The sequence below is a fragment of the Marmota flaviventris genome, chromosome 16, assembly GCF_047511675.1.
Source record: "Marmota flaviventris isolate mMarFla1 chromosome 16, mMarFla1.hap1, whole genome shotgun sequence".
NCBI classification, from domain to species: domain Eukaryota; kingdom Metazoa; phylum Chordata; class Mammalia; order Rodentia; family Sciuridae; genus Marmota; species Marmota flaviventris.
The window spans coordinates 54579716-54590126 of NC_092513.1; positions in this window are offsets into that span (position 1 = coordinate 54579716).

A 10411-nucleotide genomic window follows, 5' to 3' on the forward strand; every position below is an offset into this window, starting at 1 on the left:
GTTAATAAAAATGTTTCATCATGCATATGTGGCTTGCATTCTATTTCTATTGGCAGAGCTAACATAGATGGTTTCCCTAAATTTCTGCATGAGCTTGGAGCCTTGAGCAGCTGCTTCCTGGAATGTCCACTGGGACCACTGGAAGCAACATTAAAGGACAGCATCCTTGTCAGTTGTGGGGAGTCAGCAGGACTTCCCGCACATCTTGCTCATGTTTGGGTGGTTCAGACCACGTGAACTGCACATTCATTCACTATTTATTACTATTACCTTTATTCCATATGCTTCACACAACTGCCGCCAAATGGGTGCAGCAGGTAAAAATCTGGAATAGAAGCTGTGTTTGAATACACACATAAAGAAAAATCAAAATATTTAACATGTGACCCAAATACAATATTTACTAACAAGTGAAGAAGAAAATAGGAGTATCATCACTTTAAGAAAACCCAGGCAGGTAGTATTAGCTTATAAAAAATGGAAAACATAAGAGATAGTTTAAATTAAACTCATTAAAGGCAGGAGAGTAAAGTCTGCTACTTCTCAAAATTAATCTTCACAAACTTCTGTGAAGCAATTAAGAGGGAAAAAAAAACTTAATTCAGTGAGATTGACTAGAGATCAAGAACAATAATTTCACCTCACATTTGTTAACTGGCCAAAATGTCAAGTAAAAAAAGAAATAAATAAAAAACCTTATACACAAAGCATGTGTGCCATGCTCTTCTGTGTTCAGCTCAAGATGTCTGTGATGTGTTATCATCTGTGATGGTACCCTCTGCTGCCATTCACAACCCTTAGAGACGCTCAACAGAGTTGTTTGATACCCAAGACCTGGCCGTGTCAGCAATAGCAAAGAAGAGATTCTAATTATTGCATGGATGACAGTGTGAAGCAACTGTTATAACAACTTGGCTCAGGTCGCTAAACTCATTACTGGGCACGTGCCCATGAGGACTGTTTGCTTTTCAGCTGAGCCAGCCAAGTTGCACAGAGCTGCAAAGCCCATGCTGTGTCATTTTTCTGGAAGAAACTGAATAAAACACAGTCATGTTTTGGAATCCATTTAGTTATCTAATCTCAGATTTTTTTTTCTGGAACCCCCTACAGGAAAACCAACAGCACTTAACTTATTGCCTATCATATCCTCAGGCTCGTGCATGTCTATCTTCTCCACCAGACTATAAACTTCATGATGACAAGGAACAGGTCTTATACCTTCATGCTCACCCAACACCTGTCACAGTGGGCACTCAGTAGGTATTACAGTGTTGGATTTAATCTCCTGATTTTTCTAAAGATCAGCAGCAAGGAGGAGTCATCAGCAAAAGCACATCAGACTGAACAACAGAAAGACTTGAATTAAAATATAGATTTCACCCTTCTTCTCTCCTGGGTTCCACTCTATCCTCTGTAAAACAAGAGAGCTAACCAAGCTATCTCCATGGTCACTTTTCTCCCACACTGTTCTTACAAAGTTTTGCTTTGAAAATGTGCTAATGTTTCCATTTGGTTATCTAAAAAAGAGCAGATCTGCTAATGAGGATCTAAAATATAAATATTACTTTCCATGTTTTCATTATTTCTAGCAAAACCCAGATCTGATTTTTACCACCTCCAATATTTCCATATCGAACTCTATTAACCCAATTTGAGATCTCTTCCAGCAAGTCACAAGCCAACTTTGGATTTTAATAAGAAACACTCAAGATTATGCTGCTCCATATGAAAATTTCTGTGGGTGTTTGCATGTGTAAGAGAAACAGAATGAGGATGGAAAGAAAAAGGGAGAAAGAGAAAGAATACTTAAAATTGTGTAAAATCTACAGCAGGTACAATATCCTTTTTTTTTTCTATTTGAATCTTCCTTTCCTTTTTAACTGACTTTGACTTCAGCTCAGTCTCTCTTGCAGTCTGTCTTGCATATAAGAAGGTGCTTGACACATCACATGTGTTTATCAACTAATTAATGAATAAATGAATAAATGCCTGGTTTGGTTTTTGAAAACTATTACCAAAACATCTTTGCATAACTGTATGGGAGCTGTAAGAATCTGTTCATATCATGGCTTTTCCCTAAAAATCCTGGATTTCTGGGCTGGGGATGTGGCTCAAGCGGTAGCACGCTCACCTGGCATGCATGCGGCCCGGGTTCAATCCTCAGCACCACATACAAACAAAGATGTTGTGTCCGCCGAAAACTAAAAAAGAAATAAATATTAAAAAAATTCTCTCTAAAAAAAATCCTGGATTTCTGGGCAAAAAAATCCAATCAATAATGGTAAAAAATAATGAATAACTTCACAGACAGTCAAGCAAAATAAAATTAAATCTCAGCAGAGACCCATCCAGACCTTTGATTCCATCATCAGTTAGCTCACTATGGAAACTGAAACTATTTTTCATTGACTTCTCATGTCAGCTGAAAGTCAACTCTGAGACTTATTAAAGAAGAGCTGGGGATTGTAGTCACAGGATTTTATTTTGTGATTTACATTTAATTGTTGATACCTGAAACAATTACATAACAATTAGATATTGAAAAAATAAAACAAATAGATTTAAGTTGATTATGTCAAGGTAAAAGAAAAGATGTAGAAAGCATTCTGTATTGGGGGAGGAATAATTTAGGGAAATAGAAAGATAAATAGCAATTTTGATAGAGAAAGAAGAGCAAGCCATACCTTGTTCCAGGAAAAATAAGAAAATCATACAAGGAATATTCTTGGGCTTAGAAGTAACCCTAGGGTATCATTAGCTATATAGCCACTTGTCTTCTCTAGAAGAGTGCCTCCCTCAGTAAGTATAAAGAGTTCAATAACTGGAGAATGTAATGCTCTTTATTAAGTATGAATCTTTAAAGTTACTCAGGATGAGCTATGGAAATAGCTATGATACAAACCATCAGCATATAAACTCAAAGGAGAGAACAGATCTAATATTTCACTCCCTTTCTAATCTACACTAAAAAAAAACTTGGCAAACAAGGAGAAATTATAGCAACAATACCATTATGTTAGAAGAATAGTATTTTGCTTCAATAATTTTCAAAACCTGATATTCAAAAGATAATTTCACATCTTGATGGAAGTCTTAATTTTGGAAAATAATGAAGATTCACTTGTTTTAACATGGGAATTAGAGTGATCAAAATGTTTCTATTAGTCTTTTCAAGTCTTCCGGTAGGCAGCTTCCAAGATGATTCCCAATTATCCTTTTCATGTGGTATGCATGTCCATGTACCTACCTCTAACCACACAAATAGGGGTGATCTAGGTAACCACAGAAAGTTGCAGAAATGATGGAGTGTGTCTCCCAAAGATGAAGAGAAACCTCATTCGAGTTGTAGATGAACAGAGAAGAACTAAGCATGGAGCAGAAATACTTGGGAAAAACCGGTGAGTGTCCCAGCCCCCACCCTAAGTGCAAAGTAACACAAAATAAAACTCATTGAAACTCATGGGAAAACTAATTTGAAACTACTGAAAGTAACAATGGCAGAAAAAAGCTAAACCCAGCTCAACTTTTGACACAATGACCTAGTGGAAGAAGAGACAGGCCATTGCTAGACTTAAACACCCCAGAATCTATTGTCCTATACACGTTGTCCAGCATGTGATCAAAATCAATTATACTATAATAAATTAAATCCATCCATTTTGAAGATTATGTTAATTATTAATTATAAAGGTAAACCAATAAAAAATTTTGATTATTATACTGGATAAAAAATTAAGTCCAAATTATATGTTATTTATAAAAAATCCATATTTAAGAACATAGGCATAATTTAGAAATAAAATAATGGAGAAACACATATCATGTAAACACTCATTAAAAGAAAGCCAGGATAACTATGTTAATTCTAGAAAATGTGTATTTCAGAAGGAGAAATATTGTAAGGGATAAAAAGGACATTACCAAAAAATTACATAATGATAAAAGGGCTGATTCATGAAGAAGATACAACAATCCTAAATTCACAGGCACTTAATAACAGATCTTCAGAATACATGAAGCAAAACCCAAGAAAAATGAAAATATACAAATCTACAAGTAAAGAACAAATAGACAGAAAATAGGTGAGGATAGAGAAGACATGAATAACAATATTAACCAACTTAACCTAATTATTTCTAGAATATTCCATGTCAGAACAACAAAATACAAATTTTCCAAGTGCACTTAGAACATTCACTCAGAAAAATCATATCCAGGACCATAAACCAAGTGTCAAGCAATTTAAAACAATTAAAATCATATAGAGTGTGGTTGCTGATAACACCAGATATAATCAAACCAGATAAAAATAACAGAAAGTTACCTGAAAAAAAATCCCAAATATTTGGAAATTTAAGAAAAGTATCTACAAATAACCATATCAAAGAGAAAATCATAAAAGTAAGTAGAAAATGTTTTGAATGAAATTAAAGTGAAACCACAACATATGAAGAAATTATGAAATGGAGTTAAAGCAGGTCTTAAGGGGAAATTTATAGCAATAGATGTTTATATTACAAAGAAGAAAGGTCTTACATAAATCATCTAAGTTTCTACCTTAAAAAAGTTAAAAAAAAGAAAGAAAAGAAAAGAAAAAGAAAAACAGGGAGGAAGAGTAAATCAAACCCAAAGCAATCAGAAGGAAGGCAATAATAAATATCAGAACATAAATTAAATCAATTAAATTGAAAGTAAACCTAAAAAGAAAAGAAAAAAAATGGAGAATTCAAATTATGGGCCTACATAATATTAATAAAATTGAAATTTCTGTAACCTGGGTTACCACAAAAAGGGAAAGATCCACATTACCTATATCAAGAATAAAAGAATCCCTGCAGCTCTGGAGCCCAAGGGAGTAGGATCATAAGTTCAAAGCCAGCCCCAGCAACTTAGTGAGGCCCTAAGCAACTTAGCAGGATTCTGTCTCAAAATAAAAAATTAAAAGGGCTAGGGATGTGACTCAGTTATTGAATGTCCTGGGTTTAATCCTTTTAATAAATAAATAATTAAAAGAGAAGAGAAATCTATAATTCCTATAGATATTAAAAGAATGATAAGAAAATATTAAATGAATTCTTATAGCAACTAGTTCTTTGTATCCATCTTCTTTTGCTCAACATTTTTTGGTAAGGAATTCATCCATGGTGTTCTGTGTGGCAGTAGTTAATTGATTTCATTGTGATATAATATGTCATTATGTAAATATGCTATATGTACTTGCTCGACTTTAAGTTGGCTAGTTTGTTGATTGCATTTGGAAGGTACTATAAACAGAATTGCTATGCACTCTTGTGTATGTTCATCACTTTGTATACAGACTCAGTGCTATTAGATGTGTGCCTAAGAGAGGAATTTCTGCATTATTGGGTATGCCTGTGTTCATTTTTAGTTGAGACTGCCAAGTGGTTTTCCAAGTGATTGTAAACTTACATTCCAATCATGAATTCCCAAGAGTTGCATTTACTCAGTATTACATATAGAATTTATGCAGGTAATTCATGTTTATCTCCATTGTAATTGACAGTATTTATTTTAATTTTAGGCCCCTTCATATTTCCAAAGACTATTTTCTTTTCTCAGGCATAAGTCAGGTACCGTGTTCTCTAACATACCAATATGTGAAGTCAGACATGGGCTAAAAGTGAGAAATAATTTTACCAATAGTTCCTTTGAATGTCCTCTCATAGCACTTGAGGTGAAGAAAACATGCCTCCAATCTTCCCTTTACAGGGAGGAATCCACATCACAAAAACAGCATTTGCTTTTTTAAAATTTTGATAAGATATATAACATAAAATTGGCGACTTAACCATTTTTAAGTGCACAATTCTTGGGCATTAATTATGTTCACAATTCTGTGCAATCCCCACCATTATCCATTCCTAGCACTTTTTCATCATCCCAAACAAAAACTCTGTGCACATTAAATAGTTACTCCCATTCCTCCTTCTCTGATAGCCCTGATAATCACTGTTTCACGTTCTGCCTGAATGAATCAGCAAATTTCTCTTAAGCTTTCTTCACTAAAATCTTCTGCCTACATTAAGAAGGCTACTTTCCGAAGCTCTTACTCTAAATGCAATGCTAGAGTCATGGAATGCATTATAAAACTTGCCTCTGAAAATCTGCATCTTGGTTTGACCCTTCACTCTTTATATATGTTGATGGCTAATCAAAACTTCCAAATTAAAATTGCATTACATGAGAATGCAACCTTGCTGAATTACTCTTTTCTCTTTAATCTGACTGTGCCTTGATTCTATTTTCATTCTGCCTTTCAAAAGAGTCAGAAATATATTTTGGAAGTATCTCTATTAGCTTTGCTTGACATAATGTGACTGATGTATGAACTTTCTGTTTCTGCTTTGACAATTTAGGTAGAGGAATATTTCCTGATTTGAAAAATGTGGGTTTAACATATCCACTGTGCCTCTGTTGGACTGGGCTGAATTTAGCTAATGTCGTGGGAGTCCCTCAATAACAGCATTGCTATAAATGTATCATCCTGCTAAAAGGATGTTCCTACGTATTTGCACAGAACTTTTGGTCTCTCCAGTAAATTGAAGATAATCAGAACTAGTAGTAAAGTGTTAGAAATTGTCTCTCTTTGTGGTGGTACAGGGAGGAATGGCCCATAAATTGTGATCTATTCTCTATAAGAGGTTCTTTTGATATCTCCTTATGAGTAAAATGAATTCCTCAACTCCCAAATGCATTCTACCCTGGATGAAGAGTAGTCATCCCCGCCCCCATAGAATGCAGCATCTGCCTAATATGAAGAAGTATATATAGATTGGTAACTAATCTTGCAGAAGTGTGCTGTCATTTTACATTGCAAGCACTGTATATTTCCCCCAAATCAACACTTACACTGAAAAAGGGCCTCAAGAGATCTTTAATCTATCATCATTTCAGGAAAACTGCCCAAACTAACATCAGGGAACTTTCTACCAACACTATAATAGAGCTCAAAAGATTCTACAGACTATCAATTATCTTACCAAAAGTGCAAGTTACCATCACCTACAATACAAAATTTGGTGCAGCAGAGGAATGACTTCTTTCTCTAACAATCTTCCCATTTAGGCTATAAAGTGAAGGTCAGCAATTTTTTTTTTCCATTAAAGGACAAATAGTAAATCTTTTAAACTTTGTGGGCTCAATAGTCTCTGTCACAACTACAGGTCTCAGCTTAGCCATTGTGGTGCAAACACAGCCATGGACAATATGGAAACAAATGTCACAATAAATTTGCTAAAACTTTGTTGTATTCCCATGAAATTTTATCAAAATGGACAATGTTCAAGATTTGTCCCACCCCCTCCGTGGTTTATCAACAACTACTCTACATAGACTTGAATTGGAATTTAGCTTCCAATGCCTTTACTTTAAAAATTGTCCTTGGCGTTAGAATTTAACTGAGACTATAAAGAGCCACACATCCTGAATTCCTAAGTGTGCCAGAATAGACTCTATCCCATATCTCTTCAATCTGAGTTCTCCTAGAGGTACTTCATTGCTAGTAGATGGATAGCATCCTACTTCAAAAGTCTAAATCTCTCTACTTCTCTGAGTGAGGGTTTTCTCCAGAAATCAGAAACCTAAGGTTGGGGATGTTAATCCCTGCCTAGCAAACTTCAACTATTGGAAGATGAGAGTCAGTGGCTAAAAGACAGTGTCCCTATTCCAGTGGGATGATTCTCAGAAATGGCTCATATGATTTTGGGGAGGATCCCATGTAAACTGGGCTCCAGTCGCCTAAAGCATAACTGCTCATTATACACCATGTATCGATGTATTTTCATTTTCCTGTTTCACTTCCTCCCTTATGCTCCCTGGGATCATTTTCCAAATAAACTTCTTAAATTTACATTCTTGTCTGAACAATTACGTTTGAGACGACCCAAATTCAGCTAAACAGATAACATATATTTTCTGCAATTCCTCTGTAGCAAAATGGTCTAAGGTTCATGAAAACATCAGAAGCTCTGTGAATGAGAAGATAGAGTTCTGACACTGGCAGACACCAAAGTGGATGAGGATGAGGTATGAGGGATGCAGCAACACTTAATACAAAAACAGGTCAGTCTCTCAATCCACCACTCACAGTTTGAGTGCCTGACCTGGGGTGAGTGATTCAAACTCTCTGAAGCTGTTTCCTCTTCACAGGAATAACAATCACTTCCTTTACCATGTTTTTTTTTTTTAATAATAGTAAATAGTTTTAGATTCACAAAAAAAAAAAAAATGTGACAAAGGCCCAATTTCCATCATACCCAGTTCTTCTATTACTATCTGATATTACTTTAATCCATTTTGTATTTAGGAAACCAATACTGATGCATTATTATTAACTAAATTTCATACTTTATTCATGTGCCCTTGGTTTTAGCCTGATATCCTTTTCTCTGTTCCAGGATTCTACCCAGGGTATTATGTCATTTATTTTCCATTTAAGCTCCTCTTAACCTTCAGACTTTGCTTGTTCCTGATGACCTTGACTGGTCAAGTATTTTGTAGAATGTCCTTTGATTGAGACTCGTCTGATATTTTTCTCAGGATAGACTTGGGTTATGGTTTTTCAGGAGGAAAATTATAGAGGTAAACCATCAGTTTCATCACACCATGCCAGGGGTAGCTACCAGTAATGTGATTTTTACTGTTCACTTGACCTCAGTCACCTGACTAAGGTAGTGCTTGTCAGGATTCTATACCATCCATAACAGTAAACTTTTCCCCCACCATCTGTACTATTCACTTTGGAAAAAAGTATCTTTGCATAACCCACACTTTAAGCATGCACAGTTATGTTCAACCACCTTGAGGGCTGAGTGTATTTATAAGTTACTGGGAAATTTTTCCCTGGGGGACATTTGTCCCTTTGCCCATGTATTTATCAATTCAATCATTTATTTATATCAGTAAGGATTTGTGGGCATTTATATTAAAGTTGGGTTAGAATCCAACTTATTAGAATCCAAGTTGGGTTATAATCCAGTTTATATTAAAGTCAGGTTCATTAATTCATTTTGTTGTACAAATTATTTCAGTGTGATCACCAGCCACCCTTTCAGTTGGCTCCTATGTCCCATCAAAGTGAGTTTAAGTATTTCCTTACTTTCTGGTACTATAAAGATGTCTTATCTTGCATAATTTTATAATTTTCTCTCAGAATTCCCAGTTCCCCTTATTGATAATGTCATTATCAACTAAGATCCAGGTATTGGGTATGCTCACTGTTTTAAGTCTTGAATGAAATAAACAAGAGCCCTGACATGGGTATCAAAGGAGTTGTTCAATAAATGCAAGCAAAATAAACAAAAAAATAAACCCATTTAATAAAGGGACAAAGAAATGGATTGGGGGGGGGTATTAAGTTTTTTGAGTTCTTCATATATTGGAGATTAATGCTCTATCTGAGGTGCAGGTGGCAAAGATTTTCTCCCTTTCTGTAGGCTCTCTGTTCATGTTCTTGATTATTTCCTTTGCTGTGAAGAAGCTTTTAAGTTTGATACCATCCCATTTATTGATTCTTGATTTAACTTATTGTGCTTTAGGAATTTTGTTGAGGAAGTCAATTCCCAAGGTGACATGATAGAGTGTTGGGTCTATAATTTCTTCTAGTACATGTAGGATTTCTGGTCTAATGTCTAGGTCTTTGATACACTTTGAATTGAGTTTTGTGCAGGATGAAAGATAGAGGTTAAATTTCATTCTGCTACATATGGATTTCTAGTTTTCATAGCACCGTTTGTTGAAGACGCTATCTTTTCTCTAATGTATGTTTCTGGCACTTTTGTCCAGTATGAGATAACTATATTTATGTAGCTATGTCTCTGTGTCTTCTATTCTGTTTCATTGGTCCTCACTATATTTTTGAAACTCCTGTTTCTTCATCTGGGGCATGGGGACTGTAATACCTACTTGATTGTCTTTATGAAAATAAATAAGGACAGGCACATAAAGCACTGTACAGGACTTGGGCATAACAGCCTCTCTCATTTCCTTTACAGCTTAAAAAAAGTCAGCTGTTTAGAGCTAGGGGACAACCAAGAATACTGTGTACCCTATCTTAAGACATTTACCTAAAACCAGAAGTACACATGGTCTTTATCCTTCTGAATAATAAATGTAGAAATGCTGATTGTGTACAGAACATGAAGTATCCTCATTACGCTCAGAACACAGAGCCTCTAACTCTTAGAAAACTAACAGTTTTGCTGAAAACTCTGTGCCTTCCTAGAATAAAGGTATCATAGGCTTACCCTTCAAAATTTATTTTCCAATTTGCCTGTCTATATTCATGGGAGTCATTAGTCTAGCTTTTGTTATAAAATAATTGATTGGGATACTGAGTGCTTGCTATTGTCCTCATTCTTCAAAGCAGATTTCATCATTCATTTCCAAGTCC